This window comes from Mercenaria mercenaria, chromosome 14, assembly GCF_021730395.1.
Source record: "Mercenaria mercenaria strain notata chromosome 14, MADL_Memer_1, whole genome shotgun sequence".
NCBI classification, from domain to species: domain Eukaryota; kingdom Metazoa; phylum Mollusca; class Bivalvia; order Venerida; family Veneridae; genus Mercenaria; species Mercenaria mercenaria.
Genome location: NC_069374.1, coordinates 27,997,989 through 28,017,528, shown reverse-complemented (window position 1 = coordinate 28,017,528; position 19,540 = coordinate 27,997,989). Strand labels below are relative to the sequence as shown.

Sequence of the window (19,540 nt, the reverse complement as noted above, 5' to 3'; positions counted from 1 at the left end):
TTTTACAGAATAAAACATTTTAATACCTTCTATTTTTACATAAGCTAGTCTGTATAGAATTAATCTAAATCAAGTTTGTTTAATATCATTCACTCATGTAACAAAGCAAATCAGAAACTCATTACATCCGTGAAACTGACATTATAACTTGACTTTTGACTGAACAGACGCAACTGTAGATTAGATTAAACGTATAATATTCTTCATTAAAAATTTATGGGTTACCTCCCTTGTTAATATATTTCCAACTTCAGAAATAGGATCTATTGTGAAGATCCATCCGTCATTTATTTCAGGGGCTGCCGTGGCCGAGTGGTTAAATCACTTCAAATCATTTGACCCTTACTGATGTGGGTCCAAGCCTCACTCGGGGCGTAGAATTCTTCATGTGAGTAAGACATCCAGCTGGCTAACGAAAGGTCGGTGTTTCTACCCAGGTACTCGTTCGTGATGAAATAATGCACGGAGGGGCACCTGTGGTTCTTATCCACCATCAAAGCTGGAAAGTCCTATAATTTTTTCGGTGCTACGTTAAACCCAACAAAAACAAAATAAAATCAGTCATATATTTCAGCTGGGTTTCAAACACCTGATATATGGTCTCGCATCTTTCATTTTATCTCGTATCAAATTACAAAACTTATGATTTTTAGAATCACTTATGACATACAACAGATCAACGAAAGTATATTCGAAATGAATAATTGAATACTAAAATATCTTGCAGTCTGATGTATGTGTCGTTTTAAACTTTTTAGTCTCGCTTCGAAAAGGTTCAATCAGAAAGCCTGACCTCGAAACGTTCTAAAACCCTTCAGAAGAGGAACGAACCGGTGCTGAAGACAAGAAACTAATTAAACTTAAAATACGAACAAATAAATTAAAGAACATAAGAAAAGCGTAGTCATTAAACATAACGAAGCCTTCTCAAATGTGTTTTACTGTGAGAAAGTAAAGCATATAGGCACTATTTAAAAAGTATTTTAGGTGAACTTTTATTGTTCAGTCATAAAGCCTTTCATGACTGGTATTATTTATTTCAACGTTATATACCGTGTCACCAGCGCTCGGTTGGACACAGAAGTTTTAATTATTATTCAAAATAAATTAATGCTTTGTAAAATTTCATTTCCTTCAATATAGGTTTTGTTTCGCTCATTTTATATAATCTAAATACATATAAGAATTTAACATTCAACTGGAGATTCCTCATTTCTCAAATGGTTATTCTTAATGTGTAGTATTGATTAAAATTACAACACACAATACTGTGTAGAATTCTAAACTTTCAAATCTATTAATAAGTAAATACGTGGTTAGATAAGTTTGGTTCTATATTGGAAGTTTACTGTTGTTAATCACCACTTGGATAAGTTGACTGTGTCTACATTTTGAGCTTTAGCAGTTTCTGTGATATGCAGTGATACACTCAGATCACCTGTCTATGCCAGTTTTTTTTTTGTTCTGCTTATTGACAAACCCGTTAATTTAACTTGGAACCATACGCCGCTTTTAATGGTATTGCATTATGGAATTAACGATTCAATGTCATACACCTTAAAAATACATCTGGGGATGCCTTTGAATTATATATTGGCACTAGTAACATATCTTTTGGTTTTCTACTTTTCCAATTTTAAGTCATAATAACATAAACAAAGCTGACGATTTGGTGGCACTATTGGATTCGCTACCACTCGTTGTTTGATACCCCCTTTGAAAGAGTAACAGAATACTTTCATAAGCTCTCATTGTAACATCATGTTAGATAACCATCAGATTAGCGCATGTCTCAGTTAAAATGGATCAACTTATTGATGAATATATAAAAACTGGAAAACCTAGTTAAGGACAAGGTAAGTTTTTATTCTAATCTCAACAGCTCGTAGAAATATGATTATCTACATTAACCATTTCAATAATTACTTCTCTTATCATCGATATAGAATTGTGAATTGTACAGATTTTTAAGTTCTTTTATGTTCTTTAATGTTAATTGTATAATTTATAGAATTATCTTATTCTGTTTCACACGAAGAATAAATGAATACGAGGGTTGTCAAAAAATTACATTGGTTTTGCTTTCACAAAGCTGACTGTTGTGTATAGTGCAGTGTCTTTCGCAGTCTATTTGTAATTTGTTCATATATCTTTTATAGCATTTTCACTGAATTGAATTACCATGGCTACGCAAAACCGATGCATTCATTTTTTATCTGTAATGATTTCAATTCGCTTGCTAGTGTTCCATATGATTTATCAAAAGTTCCGACAATAAACACAAAGACGTTCATGTGATGGGAATCGGAAGTATGGCGTCATGTAGACACTTATGCTTGGAATAATGTTAGTTTAAACTTAGTGATCAGTGATCTGGCATCTGATGTTGTTCTGTACAGATTTTGAATAAAACAATGTATTTTGTAAACGTATTGAGAGGAGAAATGAGCAATGTTTTTTTTATTTCATCCAATTGATTCGAATAAAATTCTCAGTTTTGTAAATTACCTCATATAAAAATAGTGTTTTCTACTTATTGTTTTTGTGGGGTTGAACCCCGCACTAACATAATTATAAGGCGTCTTTCCAGCTTTGCTGGTAGAGGAAGACCCAAGGTGCCTCTCCGTGCATTATTCCACCTCTTCCGGGCTTCTGGATAGAAACAGGCGTTGAATTCTTCATGCGAGGAAGCCAGCCGGCTTACGGAATGTCGGTGGTTCTACCCACATGTCCCGCCCGGGATGAAATAATGCACGAATGGGTCTTCCTAAACCATCAAAGCTAGAAAGCCGCCATTTGATGAATAATTGTGTTGGTGTCACGTTTAATAAAAAAAAAACATTTTGCTGAAAAACATAATTTTAAATATACATATTGTGTTTTATAGCACGTGAGTGCGAGAATCTCTCTGTTATTACACGCTTACTCTCCCGTTGCAACATCCCCGAAAAATGACTAGAATAGCAGTTTTATGCTAACTTTGCATTGTAGTATACCATATTCTAGATTCTCCATACATATTGCGTTGACCATGACCTACGCGTTAACACACGTATTGGTCTACATAGGCTTGATATGTAATTGTTAAAAGTAAAAAGAGATATAAATAATTTTTTGATGCAAAAAGTTATGTGATTCACTGTGTTCGCTTTACTATTAGAGCGATCACAGATATGCGGATAATCATTGTCTTTTTGCTCACTTACGTTTTTCATTGATTCTGTATGCAGTGTATATGGTTTAATAAGTAGACTATAAGTTAAGTTTAGAATTAAAACAATTTTGATCGCATTGTCAATTGGTTTGTATTATAATGTATTGCGCCACACAGATTGTGTGATAAACAAGTTTCCAGACCATAAACAGTTATCATATAATGTCAGCTAGAAGCAATTGAATATGATCTCTATGTGAGGTGACTAAATAATACTATACTGAATAGTTTCTAAGACAGACAATTATTTACATCGGTAAAGGTTAACCCCTTGAGTGCAAGTTTTCTGTAAGTAATATATGTAGAAAATCCTGATCCTTTCTATGACTATGCAAATGAAGCAGTCGTATTCTTGAGCGATCAGTCACTCCGGCACTATCGTAATTTCAAATTTCCGGAGGTCGTGGAACCTTTCATCTTTTGGTTGACCACTAAAATATTTACATTGAAAGAAAGATGAAAAGAATTGCAAAGCTCTAACAACGCTACATTTTAAGCGAGAACAATATTTTTCATTTGTTTGGAGTAAAGAAAGTGATTTCACGCCGTTTCACGTGTAATTGGTAAGTGTACTGTGTTTATCGACATTAGGTAATGAATTGTTGAATAGACAATAAATCAGAACAGACACACGCACGTCCGCACGCACGCGCTTATGTAATTGCATCGAAGTAGTAATGATATTCAAAGGTTCGCAGACGCGACACTAATGCCGGTACGTAATGAAGTAGTGATATATTCCGTTTAAAGAACTCTTATCAAGAAATATCAATACCCTAGATTAGGACATTGTTACAAGTTAACATTAATCTAGACAAAATTAATTGTTGTACCTCCCCAGAGATTCTACCCTTTTCAATGGTCAAAAGGTGGTCGCGTGGTAACACATCTATATTATTATGACGAGTAAATAAATTTTGATTCCGAATAAGGCTAGAACTAAGTGGTCGATAAAACGAGTCATCATTTGGGATTCTTAGTAACTCTTCACTGACTCTAATAAATTGTGATTTTGACCACCTACTAGTTTTTACTTGCGAAATTATATCTCTCTATAATAAACTTTACATTTAAAAAATATCCTTGTAATTATCATTTTTATTTTTAATTTTTAGAAATTTATATTTCGACAAAATACACCAGCAGTACCGTATGCAGTCTGGCAAATAAAATTAAAAATGGTTTGCAATATTAGTAGGAAAAGTTTTTAATTGTTAGAAGAAGGGTCAATTCTCTACACACCGACAATAACGGCTTTAAGTTAGAAACAGTTGTGCTGATGCTGACGGACAGTTTACGAAATATAGAAATAGCACTTTTCAATAAATCCTCAAAACACAAAAGTATTTCATTTAACTTATTTCTCCAATCAAATGATGACGTACAAAGTTACTTTCCCAGTCTTACAATAACGTGTCATTTAAACAACCTTCTGAACTGGCTTTTGAAAGTTTGTTGTCTTCCGGGCAAAATGATTGACCGAAAATGTATTTCAGATGGCATGTTATAAAAACTTACTTAATGACATGCTGGTCTATAAATATATATAAGAATAGAGAAAAGTGGTAACTTCACAGGTCGCTCAACACGACAAAAACGAAAATGTTGCAGGCTCGGTTTGATTGAGCCTGTTCATGGTAGTGGAAATGCATTCTACCGTCCACGCCCTCTATCCCCGGTTTGAGCAGAACTCAACATTTACACATGCTAAAAGTACAAAAAGCAATTTAGAGACATCCGCAGATGTATTCAAACGGCGGTGAACATGGAACCTTCAATGATACACGTGTTGAGGCGTATAATTCCATGAAGAGCGGCGTTTGGTCCCCAGAAAAAGTAAAGGGTTTGCCCCAAACGAGAAAACAATGGGCAGAACTAAACAAACTGGAATTTAGGAAAGGGATCTAAGGTTATGGAGCCTGCGTATGACAGGAACTGTCAAAAGACAAAATTAAAAAGCAGGCACCATATCCAAGGGGTGATTATACAATATCCAAGGCTATGAAAGCGGGCGTATTGGAACCACACAGGCCGAAATAGTCATGTTGAGAAACTAAACAGTACAAATTACACGACATAAAAGTCGTGCTGAACGATCTGAGAAGATCGAAATATAACAGCCCTGATTGAATGTACGGGGAGACTTTTTTACGGCCGCCACACGGCACAAGCAACGCTGCTGTGATAATAAAATAGAGAAAAATTATATCACACATGATGTTCTATAATTCATTATACTTACAACTGCATGGAACAGATTGATTGAATAAAAATATTGCACACTTTTGTCTTATTTACGTACGCGTACCATTAGTTCTCTGCGATGCATTATCATACATTATCATTTTGCCGTGTAATATGCAAATATCAATATTAAGCAACCTCTTTCTTAAACGACTCTTTAATAGCATTAATTTTTGTGTCAAGTTATAAATACATTTACTTCCGTTTTTAAATTATAAAAAAAAAAAACAAATATCGACTTTCACCTGCAAAACGGTTTAGTGCTATCCATATCATGTTCTCAACAAGGACAAAACATTTACATTTTATAATAATTCTTTAAATACACTATTCAGTAATAAATTAGATTTGTGACACGAAATTGTCTAACTTTCAATAACGGATTTGATAATCAATAGGGACTGACAGCAGAATTCTTTGAATAAGTAAAAATATGAGAAACGTCTGGTGCTATATAATATACTATATGAAACGTTTGACAGGTTTCATTCCGACCCAAACAAAACGTAATGATTTTGTGGCAGCATTTGATTTGCAATTTCCATCTGAAAAAGATATAGAACCATTGCCTTAATTCTTAGTTTTTAGCTGTGCCAGCTTTTTATTGAATATGTACGGAAACGGTCTTTGAATAGAAAATTGGTTAGTAATAGGAAAATTTCTATCGTAAAATTTAAATAAGAAATATGAAGATATTTAGTACTTGTAATTCCATTAGTATTATGTTATATTATTACACAACAAGTGGTTAAAATTACACATGTATTGAATCGCACGCCGATCGGTAGTGAAGCTTGATGCCCGAGTTTCAAAGGACCGGCACTTTTGACTATTGACAGAGAAGTCATTCATTCAATTTAAAAAGACATCAGAAATAAATTTCATGTAGTTTTATTCAAAGCACCAGTGTACAATGTTGAACTTTATCCAGGTCATATAACAAACAACAGACTATAACAAGCGACATATAGACTTAATCGTGCAATAATTTACAATTGTTGAATGGCTTACATGTCAATAGAAAATTTCCTTGTTCGCGGTCTCAAGGACATAGAGTTGATAGTTTTGACTAATGGCCAGCAATTAATGGTTTATTTCGCTAAATCAAAAACAGATTTCAGTCATTTTTTTACTAGCCTAGCAAAATATTTGAATTTTAGACAGGTCATATTTGCCAGACACGGCATTGTACGTCCGCTCGGTTATTACTTGAATCTATTACATAACATTTCTGTAAAAACGTGAAAGCTATTGTAACTGTATGTTTTTTATGGACGAAATAATGGCGTAATTTACAAACTTCTCCGTTTTGACCCTACCGTTAGAACAAATCAAAATGCTTGATTCCGTATTTGCCTTGTCTTTTGTATTGACCCTAAGTTTCTTATATTGGCTCAGGTAAATTTGGTATTAGCTTATTACTTTTAATATTTTTTGTTTTATCTATTTAATATCGTGTCCGATATTTCATTTTTGAATTATAATCAGCTACAAAGTATCTGTTTTAGTCAAAGAAAAATATAAGGATTTTAGTGGCAATATTGGATTCATTCTCTATTTGAAAAAGCTTCAGAGCAATGCCATCAACTGTCAGTGTAACACTTTGTCAGTTAGGTTTACAGTAATACCTCAAAGAACATGGGTTGATATGTTGTACCATAAACTAGGACTGTCAAAACTTAATACTAGGAACATGAGGGAATATAACATCAGTTAAAAATTGGGGTAAGTTTTTTCTTTTCGTTAGAAGAAGTTTTTAAAAATATGATGTTTTTCGCTATTATATATATATATAGGTTCTTTCCATACTAAATGCCTAAATCTTCGTGAAGATATTGGTTGTCTCCCTTTGCAGTGACGGGAAAATGTCGTATTTGTGAGTTTCATCTATATTAAGATTCTTTTACTGACCTTTCACCACACGGATGATAACCAAGTGCTGAACATATATCTGGTGACAAAATTTTACTTTTTCGGCAAAACACCTATCAAAACGCCATTTATGTATGTTTGTAGTTCATCCTTTGAAGTTAAAATACAAACGTTAGATAAAGCGTTTGCTTTATTGACTCCATTACAAAGACCTTAGTATACTTAAAGAGGATTATGTTTTGATAGAATCATTGAATTTTAAATTCATTCTGAAATGACACATATTTCGTGGTACACACGTTTGCGACTTTCAGTATGTTGCAAATGAATTAAATCCACACGATAGTTGTGTAATATCGTTCTTATGAATTTTAAGACAATCAATTATTTCCGTTACAAAGGCTATTTCCCTTGAGCGCAAATTTCTCTTCAAGTATTGTAAGCAATTTATTCATTTATTTGGTCCTTATTACGACCTACTTAATAAGTTAGTCCAGTTCAAATGTAAAAAGGCTTCCATGTGAAAGCTTCACTCGTATTAATTTGTCCCAATTATCGTATTAAACATCGCAGTTTTTACAAATCGTGCATAGTAGTGAAAAAACAACAACATTTTACCGATTTATTTCAATACAAAACGCGTTTCTGACGTTCTTTGATGTAGAATCCTCCATGATACTTTGGTAGCATGAACTTGGAAAGTATGCTCCTTAAATAACAAGTTAAATGCATCTGTAACTTCCGCTGTGACGAAATCGACATGCAAGTGTGTTTAAAATAAAACGCTAAACTACTTTGTTTTAGATGCAATTTTACGAAATCTGACGGCCATTATAAATTCCGTTATGAATGACTAGTTATGAACAAAAATATTGCTAACTGTACACTTGAGCAGAAAATGACTTAGAAAGGCATTCGTATGGTATATTATAAGCTATGAATGAGTTCTGACAGGTATGATTCAAACAAAATATTACGATATGCATACAGTCTTGAATTCGCTGTTTCGTGTCGTTTGATATTCTCTTAGAAACAGTTAAAGAACAGTTTGACAAGTGTAACATTGTGCAAGCTAGCTATGAACTTAGCACATGTCTAAACAAAATGCGTTGGATACTGGAACAGTCGAAGTTAGAATTTTAGAAATGTTGCGAACAAAACATTGTATTAAAACAAGTTAGCCTCTTTTTTAAAATTTTCATACGATTCACTACATTACATTTGTATACAATTTCATGTATTTCCCTTTCCTTTATATTTTATGCGCGTTCCTCACAGTCATGTTTTTCTTTTCAGATTTATAATAATTTATTATGCTAAAACTAGAACCATAACTGCCAATAGAAAGAGGAGCAGTTGATTTTAGCCATATCCGAGTTTTTGTGTAAAGGACTAATGATCCTTTTTGTGGTGTTTTGTAGCACCAACAAAATTAAGCAACGATCACGTATCAATGTTATTGTTCACAAAATAATATTTCAAGTAAACTGTAAGTCTGCCTAAACCAATGAATTGCTTCTTTAAATATTTTATGCATTGTTTATCTGATTCCAGGACAATAAAATGCAATATCATCATTTGCCTGATCATATCTTTATTCAAGGTGACGTTATCAGGAATAGTAGACAGAATTACATTGGGTACGGATTGATACTGGTGTATTTTTCCTGAGATAATATCGTAAAGATATGAAATAGAAAATAGGAAACCCACTTGTCGTCCAACACGACAAGAATGTATAATGTTGCCAGCTCGGTTGATTGGTTAGAAATGCATGCTGCCGACTATACCCTCTTACAAATGGTTTAGTAGTTAAAGCTTTATTCAGTATTTTCATATAACACGTCGGTCGATATGCAGTTTGCTGTCTGAGCTGCTACCTTCAGTCTATATAACATTATTCGTCTGACCATTTACACGCAGATCTCAATACTACGCAATTTGTGTAAATTGTCACTAGTATTTTTATGTAATTACGAACAAAACTGTAATATTGACAAGTAGCTGAGTCTATATCGGTATTCATCTGAGAACTTTTTTTTATAAACATATATTTTTACCTGTGAATTCTTTATGAATTTCAAAATGGTATGACGAATCTATAAAGCGACATGTGAAAACTTTAAATGCAATGTTTTGCATTTTTTGAGCACTTTAAGCAGTCGGACAGATATGCATCCGCACTGGTGAACCATTTATAGTTTTTTTAGTATTGAGATAATACATTAATGACTATTTAGAAAGATGAATGGAATAAGTCAATTTTTTAAAAGTAAAGGAAAGTTCGTCTGATAGGTACTTTTCTGGCGGTGTTCCAGTCCATTTTTAGTTGGTTTGGCCTGCTTGTCTAATTTGACTAATTCTATAGTGTCTTAAAAATTAGCTATTCATATCGGAACTTTGTCAATGTTTTGGGAGTAAACCATGTGAACAAATAAATATAACACATTTTTCCGGATCCTGTATGTTTTCTTTTTCTTCCAGATTTTATTTGTATAATTGGTATTTTGATAAAACACATATTTCCATTGTTACAGTAGTTTCTTACTTATTGGTATTTAGATTTTGAAAACGGATTTTGGTGGGCTATACTGAAAACTCTAGTGTGCTGACAGCTGCAAGAGAATTATAATAATGCTTTTTACGACTGCTATTTCTATCTGATTTTCTGCAGAGTTTTGGTTAAAAAATGAAGGCTTCTGTTTGAATGTGATGGATTAAGGGGAAATGCCACAGTTGCCTATATGTATATAGGGCAAAAATTTCCTACGAGCATAATTCCTTTAAACTTTGTGTATTGACTGGGAAACAAGTTTAAAACAGAAAATATGTATCAAAAATTATAGGTTCACAGGCTTGATCTTGAATTATCTGCCCTTGAAAGTAGATTTTTTTTTCAGTATTTTTCGACTTTCAAGGGCAAATAAGTCATGGCCAAGGCTGGGTTCTTGTGGTTTGTTTAATTTCATATTTCTGTTTTTGATTAATTCTCTGTCAGTAAAAACAGTTTAAAGAAGAAATTCCTTCTGTAAGAAAACTTTTGCCCCGTACCAATGTAGACACTGTTGCAAATGTCCTTAACTATGAACATGACAAAATGATACCGCAAAGTCCTAGTCTTTCCCACTGACCGAATTTCTTTAAACTTTGTATACTGACTTCAAATGAAGACAGAAACAGAAATCAAATTTAAAATACACAGTTCTCTTGCTTTTATCTTGAATTATCTGCCCTTGAAAATTGGATTTTTTAGTATTTTCTGATTTTCAAGGGCAGATAACTCAAGATTAAGCCTAGGTGCCTGTGGTTTTTAATACATATTTCCGTTTTAAACTTCAGTCAGATTACAGTCAAATTGCTTTATGGATGTTCTTAAATCTTGATTACTAATATTGCAGACAAAACCTTATCAGCTTCATACTCCTAAGTGTTTAATGTCTTTTACGCTCTTTGTAGTATGTTTTCCCCTATTTAATGGATTTGCCCTCTTTCTTATTTTGTAATTTAAAGACGCAGCTGACACTTTTGTAAGGCAATTATCTTTCTTATTATGCTATCTAAACTCTGGAAGAATTATTATTTAGATATTCTAGGTATTGCAGTTATTAACCTACTTGTTATACCTTTAGCGGACCAGTTACTATGTTACTTACTATATAAGAAAAGATATATAGAAAAAAGACTGAATCTAACATTACTACCTGTAAATACATACAATACCATTACTTTGATAAAACTGTGGATTAAATATTGGATTACCTTGACTAAGTGAAACTGTAAAGTGATTTTAATTTTTCTTGAAAAAAAATGTGATGAACATATATTAGTTCATATTGACGGACTTCTTGTCGTCAAGCGTCACATTATTTTTTCATTTTATTTCTGTTGCTCCTCTGACTGATAATACATAATCTGTTTCAATAATGTTGAACAAGTGCATGGACGTTGTACGCGTGAAAATACCGTCTAAACCTTTGGGTAGCTTTACCTATAAGTTTATGTTGAAACTTTAGACATTTGAGATTGGTTGGAGTACAAAAAAATAAAACATTTATCGTGAAAAAAGAAATAAACGATTCCTGATACATGTGTATCAACATATTATATGGTTAAACGATTTTAGACCAGTCGTTTTATTAGATCAGTTGGTAGGGTGTAGGACCACAGTTTTAGAGGACCAGAGTTCGAATCTGAAAGCAGAAATGTCTCTTTTCTTTCATTTTTCATCGCTCTTATGCAATATATTAACTGCACAATTGTGGCATGTTATAGACAGCTCGTAAATAATTCAGAAATAGAATGTATATTTATCTATTTATTTCAATCTTCTCACATTTGAAGTCTACCAGAATTCAAGTTGCATATGACAAAATGTAATAATTGTTTTTACTCGTAGAAAAAGTAGTAAACAGACTATACAGTGTATTGTAGTCTGTCTCAACTTGATGTAGCCTTCTTATTGGAAAATATCGTTTGCAGTTTTCTCTACTTTGTATAAACGGACATTTTCCCATTATATGATTTTTACGGTAAATTAAATATAAAACTAGCGATATCAGTAATTAAATGCATAAATAAAGCAAGGGAATGCCGATTGGGATGCAATAAATACCAAAAACAAATAAAACGTCTGAAGTAGAAAAGATAATTCTTATTCCTTAAGAGTATGACCTAACTCATGCTAACTAATCATCAATTATTAACTAACTAATCATCGATTATTGATTATACTAAACCACTGAAATATCAAAACAAAATACTTTCTAAGAGCTTGCAAGAGAATATAATAATATTTCACTATTTATAGATGAAGGTGGAAATATATAGTTCGAGGCTCTGCCGAGTTACTGCAAAAATAGTTAACCGAATTCCTGCTATTCCCATTTGCATCTACAACCATTTATAGATTATTTTTCTTGCAAACCATATTTTACAAATAATAGAATAAATCAGGCGAAAGGAAATACTTTCGATATAGCACTCTTTCTTGTTGTCGCGTTTTTAAACAAAGCGCGGGAAATAAACACCCGTATACAAACGTTACGTCATGATGTTTCGATGCCGACAACAACAAAGTACAGGTTTAGTTTTGTCATTTGTAGCACCACGTTACGTTTAAACATACACTGGTTTATTCTGACTCGAGAAATATGCTACCTGTATAAGTACCGAAGAGAAACTATCGAGGTATCTGGATGTTATGGCATTTTACATAAAAATAAATGATTAAAGTATCAATCGTTAGTTGTCACAAACAGAACGAGAGTCATCTGCCATAGGGGATGCCAGATCGGTTTTGCCGGCATGGGTAAAAACGCCGGAAACGCCAGTCCGGTGTGCAAAACATCAAGCTTCATAACGATTGTTTTGTAATAATTTTATTATTTTGATGACACTTCTTAAGATGTCTCTTATATATTTGATTGAATCCATAAAATCCACCTAATTTAGATAAAAGTATAATACGGCACATGTGTTCCGACAGAACAAGATTATGTCAATTCAATGCCATTGAACTGATCTCAATTGCGAATTGTTTGATACTGTACCATAGACTTCTGAGACAGAAAATTGTTTCCGTCAACAAAGACTATTTCCCATGGGAGTAAGTTTCTCTGTAAGTATTTTGTACGCAATATATTGGAAGTTTAGGTCCTTTCTATGACCTCGTTAAGGAAGCATGCTTATTCGTGAATAATCATCTTCCCTTGATAAAGGGAATACGAAGTATCGATGGGTTATAGAAACTTGAATCGGTGGCTTTACCAAAAACCCATTGAAAAAAGTTTTGTTAAATATTATATTCTAAAATATTTGGATTAAATGAAATATTTTATAGACGAATTCAAACTTATGAAAGAATAACTACCATTCTTCATAAAACGCAATTGAGATTTCATGTGAAAAAAAAAATAATTTGTTATTTGTTCAGAGTGTAAGCGTTCCCGAACATATATCCTGTCCATTCCGCTAAAGTTAACACGACATTCAAAAATGCTTTCTACAGGTTCTTTGACGCGACATGTAAAAGCTGACACACGGTTTGTCGGTGCGTGAAATTTAGTCATATCTGTAGCTTATTAGAAACTTCCACGATAAGTTTGCAATTTGACAATCATACGTATAATTAAAGGAAGTACAGAAAATGTGACCAGGGACCTCCGAGGCCGAGTGGTTAAGGTCGCTGACTTCTAATCACTTGCCCCTCATCGATATGGTTTCGAGCCACTCGGGGCGTTGAATTCTTCCTGTGAGGAAGCCATCCAGCTGGCTTACGGGAGGTCGGTGGTTCTACCCACGTGCCCGCTCGTGATGAAATTATGCTCGGAGGGGCACCTGGGGTCTTCCTCCACGAATAAAGCTGGAAAGTCGCTATATGACCTATAATCGTGTTGGTGCGACGTTAATTCAAAGCAAAGAAATAAAGAAAATGTGACCCAACAGAGTTTGCAATACTAAGTGAATAGATGCATGGCAAATTTTTGTTACGTTTTTGACATGTTCGCCAACCAGTAGATCAATATTTGTCTTCATACTGTTCCACTTAGAGCAGTATTTAATATGTGATGCGATTATCATTGTCACTTTCAAAATTCCGACGGATTAGCAAGAAGAAATGATAGTGACCACAGTATTTTCTCAAAGAAATTGATGCATGGCTAATGTTTTAAAAGGTGTCGCCACATGCTTGTCATACCTTATACTTAAACAATTAATATATCTATAAGCAGTTCATTTAACTATGGACAAAATATCATCTTAACGTTTTGAAAGCATTTTACAAAGTAACCCGGTCCATGTTTCTGTAGAAATTAACTAAAACAACTCTAAGCAATAAGTCTAGCCCAACATGTAAACTACAATGAGTGTATTAAACTCTAATCCTTGCCGAGCAAAATGTCAATTACATGACACACAAGGACTTGTAAGGTATATTCTGATTAAGAAGATGATAGTCATAAGTAACTGAAATGCTTCTGAACTAAAGAAAACAAACACGCACACAATCAAACAAATCAGTTATTATGTCCCATTATACTGCGGCAAAATGTATTTTGCATCTCTTCAAAACCTTTTACGCCATAAAACAGTTTGTAATTTTTGAAAAGATTTTAAGGCATGTCGAATACGAATTGAATCAACTTTTTTTCACATGATTACAATAAACTTGCAGCTTTGGAGAAAGCAAAACCTATATGTTATCCAATATTGCTTCTCCAAGACGACAGTTAAACGGTTTTATATTTATGACAGACTTAAAATCAGATAAAATGACTAGACGTGCCTTTAAATTCTCTCAAATGTAATAAGTTCACTGTTATTGAAGGAAAATTTCACATTTCGCAATTATATGTAGCTGTCGGGGAGATTAAAGATATTTTCCTTTTCTCGTCAATAAAATCAGTATTTTGCATCAAGGTAGTCTGTTAGTTTTATGCGTCAAAAGCGGAATATGTATGAACAATACAAATACGTGCCTACAATACTTAGAACAGAACGCAGTCATACATCGCGTCGAAAAATGAAATTTCAATTTGAGTGAGTGTGTTGGGTTTTACGGCGAATCGACACAAAATGGTCATATATCGCCGAGCAGAAATTTATGCTTCTTGTATGGTGGCATATTTCTGCATACGATAACCAGAAAAGTTTCGCGAAAATATATCGAGTTTTCGCGAAAAACAGGAAAGGTTTTGCGAAAAAATAAAAACTTTTCGAGAAAATAAATACAGACATTAAGTGGAAAATTTCGCGATAGTGCCCATTTCTGCAGTTAAGATAAAAGATCTTGAAAATTAATCTTTTCATGAAAAGTTATCTAAAAATAGAAACATTCGGAACCGCGGCTTTGAACAACGATAGTACACATATCTTAGTCCGTTGCACATACAACTTAACAAAATGCCAGACTGACACCGAATGCAGTATGCTGTTTATAGCCATCTGAAAGATTTTACTGTTTTCGTGAAAACTGTTATTTTCGCGAAAACATTTTATTTTCACGAAAACTTTACCGTTTTTCATGAAAGTTTGGCCCAGTTTCGCGAAACTTATCTGGTTTTCTTATGCAGAAGTGGGCACTTACGCAAATATTTTCACTTAATATTTTCAGTTCTTTTCGTGAAAAGCTTTTAATGTTTTCGCGAAAGCTTTTCCGTTTTTCGTGAAAATTCGATACATTTTCGCGAAACTTATCTGGTTATCGTATGCAGAAATATGCCACCATACTTTTGAAAATTAATTAAACATTTTACTTTACAATTTAAGCATTTTAGATATATATCAATACTGTTTGGGTATCAGAAAGTTAATGATCCTGGTAGACTCTCAAGTATGAGGTTTGTCCATTTGATTATAAATCGAATGTGAAATTTAACGAAGGAAGTCTTAATTTTATTTGTTGTTTCTCTCTTATTTTAGATGTTCATGATTTCGCCCGATTATATTTTCATTATTCAATCCAGTCAGTAAAATTAATTTTCACAGAAACATTTATCCTACACGTTGCCTTAATGATACCTAATTACCTGTCACGAACAAGACCGCCTCGATAGCCTAGTGGTAGAGCGTGCTGGGTTCGACCCCCGGGAGCGTCACCAAAGACATGAAAATGGTACCAGTAGCTCTCTTGCTTGGTGCTGCACATTAAAAGGGAAACTGGCTTCGATTCTCTCATACCCTCGTGACGATGGATTCCATCAGGAATGAGGTGTCGAGAATGATAAATATAAGTTGTAGGACTTGCTTCGTAATCGACCTTAAATTGATTAGTATAAACAAAGACGAGACATTTTAAATTGATCCATTTGTTATTGAAAAAGTACTATATGAATGTGTGCATTTTTGGTAATCCTTTAATAGCTCTTTGTAATTTGGAATTGTATCATAGAAAATTGTTACATTTGCTGATACGTACTCCTGTTACAAAGGCGTAAATGCAAGTTGATTATTTGGACATTAAACTAAAATTACACAATTTAACCTATAAAACGAATTTTATCAAATCATTTACTGTAATACGCTAAAACGGCCAAGTTATTTCTTTTTCTCCGAACTCTTTTTGTTTGTCTAAATATTCAAGTTTACTCCTGTCTCAACTGAAGGTTAGATATAAAGATCAAGAGTTGAAAGGGAAGCGCCTTCGTCCATTTTCAAAAATAAAGGATAATATTATAAGGAAAATCCGTTCCGACTACGCAGAGAGCTTTATCAATATAAATTATAACAGGAAAAGTCCACCGTATTCACTGATTTAATTATTACAAGTTTAGGATTTATATGGATGTCATTTGTTTCGTTCGATACTATAGCAGTTAAGTATGTATTTTTCACTCACTTTTTGAAGATCGTACAAAATATTGTTACGTCATAATCAATTAAAATGATAAATCGTATTTTCTAAAATACATACCTAACCTAGTAAGATGTTTTGACTGAAAAGCTGTGCGTGTCTTATTATTAATGTTTTTTCTTCTTTATTTTTCGTGCTGGTTGACTTTTCCAATAGCAACAGACTTTCACTTTCATTTAACTGTTTCTTTATTATAAACTAAAATTCATTGCATATCAATGAACTATAAACTATATATTCGACCTCAAAATGACTTTCACCATTTAGCATACATTACCTACGACTGTAGACTATATACATACAGCACGATGCTCCAAAATGACTTCTGTGTACTGTCAAAATTCGTAGAAAGGAATGTCTTGCTTGAAATTATAACCACGGATCCTCTCTCTAAATTCCAGTTTATTTAGTTCTGCCCATTGTTTTCTCGCTTAGGGCAAAGCCATTATTTTATCTGGGGACCATACGCTACGGCGCTTTTCATGGAATTGCACACTGTTCGTCATTGAAGTTTCTTTGTGCCGCCGTATGAATACATCTGCGGATGTCTCTAAATTACATTCTGGTACTTATAACATGAGTAAATATCCAGTTCTGCTCAACCCGGCGCTAGAGGGCATGGACGGTAGCTTGCATTTCCACTTCCGTCCATGAACGGGCTCAATCAAACGAGCCTGCAACATTTTTGTTTATGTCGTGTTGGGCGACCCGTGGATCTTATATGGCACATATATGTTGTGTTACCGCGTAAACAAATGCATAAGGGCCGGATATTGTTATGTCAACATCCAATGACTATGTTACTTCAAGTGTAACAAACCATAAAGGCTTTTTTTAATAAAAGAATATTATTAACAGAAAGACAATATAACAAGTTTAAGGAGTGTCGTTACATAAAATATATCAGTAATGTATTTATTGCTTGATATTCAGAATCCGAGAACAATCGTCTTTTAGAAGATCTTTCATAACTTGACATAATTGAAAGTCTCTGGAAAATGTTTGATTGATTTTCCACCAATTTTGTTTAAAAAAAAAAGAGCAATATGATATTTATTTTTTTTGTTTACAGATACAGCTGACTACAATCATCGTACCTGTTTTGTTGAACAATATATAGTGCTTTGACTCTGATAACTAAATTACGCCCAAGTCTCACTTACAAGGCCCTTTAATGGTTTATGAAAAGGAAAATGAATTAAAGCATGACTTTTTAGCGAAAATGTTAGATCTTTTACATGTTTAATGTAAACATATTGAATTTATAAAAATGGCTGTATTTTTATCTTCTTGGCGAAGGCGAACTGTTGAAATCATGATGTAGACATAGTACTAGAGATCAATCAATGACCTACCCTGCAATTACCTGTAAACCTGTATGACAAAAAGTTAATAGGAACAATGATGTAACCCTATGGTATCATTTCGTGGTATTCTTAAAACACATGGTAAACACTAATGTGTTTTTCCTTGTTTTTATATATGATGTATGATATGGTACAAATAGCATTATATCTTGATTTTAGCTTAAATAGTGGATCAAAATTTATTTTATTAGACTTAAAACATGTCTGATGCCATACAATATACATGTATTTGACAACATTTTTTTGCATTGAGGTACGTTCTTCCTGCAATAATGCAGGTATAATTTGGGATTAAATATTGACCAATGACTTGACAGGTAGGACTGTCTTCAAATGCGGCTACGTGGAAATTAAATAAGACGTTTCAGAAAATCTTACACATCATGCTTCCAATATATTTGGTCTTCAGTATTGCATATGAGCAACCAAAGTTAATTTTTAATTGTTTTTCATAACTTGAAATTTTAGGTACTATCTCTATATGATGCCTGTTTCTTGTGCTTGTTTGCTTTTTTTTGAAACCGAAATGCACGTGGACCTTACGTAAAATTGTTTCTTATTTCAGATATAATGTTATTGAAGTACTTTAATATTATTGTATAATATGCATTTGAAATCTCAACTAGTAAATTATTAGGTGTACATAAATGAACCATTTTATGAAATCATGATTGTAAATGATACAAAAAGATGTTATGCCTATGCGCAAGACTAACACATGTCGTAACCAATCCGTTGTATTAGCTCTGCTTTTAGGTCTATTCATTTAATTCGTACTGATGAGCATTTTAAAATATGTGAATAGGAGACGATTTAAGGAAGACTAACTACGACAGCTTCGTAAATGTTAGATATCAAGTTTCAGTTCCAATCCTGTACTCTCACACAATAAACTAACAACAGTGAGAGTGGGCCGTTGTTTACTAGGGATATATTTTCTTTGATAGCTAGGATACGAGTGCTTTAGTGATTCTTTACATAGCAGAGACTGACACCCACATACATCAAGTTATGACGCTTTAGTCTTTGAACATTTTAGGCATGTAATTACTGTACATCAACAGAACATTTACTGTTATGAAATAATTGAAACGACTCTATAAATAGCATAATGTTGAAACAGTATATATGTAAAGCAAAAAAAAAAGGAAAAAACATTATGTGATGACGCTTGTTTGAGGTTGACAAAACAATACATGCAATTTTTGAGAAGTAGACGGACCCTATGTTTATACATCTAACAAAATTAAAGATACCATGCACATATTTTTAAGTTATATTATTAAATGTTAAATGTAAATATTTAACATCATACTGATCAAATGTATTAACTTAGATGAATAGAGAAATTACTCTGTGTAGAGGTGCATTTACTTTTTGATTTCGCGTATTAACAAACATAAGTTTAAAAACTGCCTCTTTGAAGAGGAAGCAAAAATTAATACTGTGATAAGTAATACACTTATAAAATGCCGCGACTTACACTTAATC

General features: G+C 33.2%; 1 protein-coding gene across 14 annotated transcripts in view; it reads left to right on the top strand.

Moving 5' to 3' along the window:
• Positions 1–19,540, top strand: part of LOC123527108 (G-protein coupled receptor dmsr-1-like) — a 442,014-nt gene that overhangs the window by 57,615 nt on the left and 364,859 nt on the right. The window contains exon 1 of one of the 14 annotated variants that reach the window (XM_053523127.1): positions 321–388. The exons of the other annotated variants lie outside the window; for them this stretch is intronic. The gene's annotated coding sequence lies outside the window, so the exon portion shown is untranslated. Of the gene's footprint in view, positions 1–320; positions 389–19,540 lie in introns of those variants that run through there. 14 annotated transcript variants of the gene reach the window in all.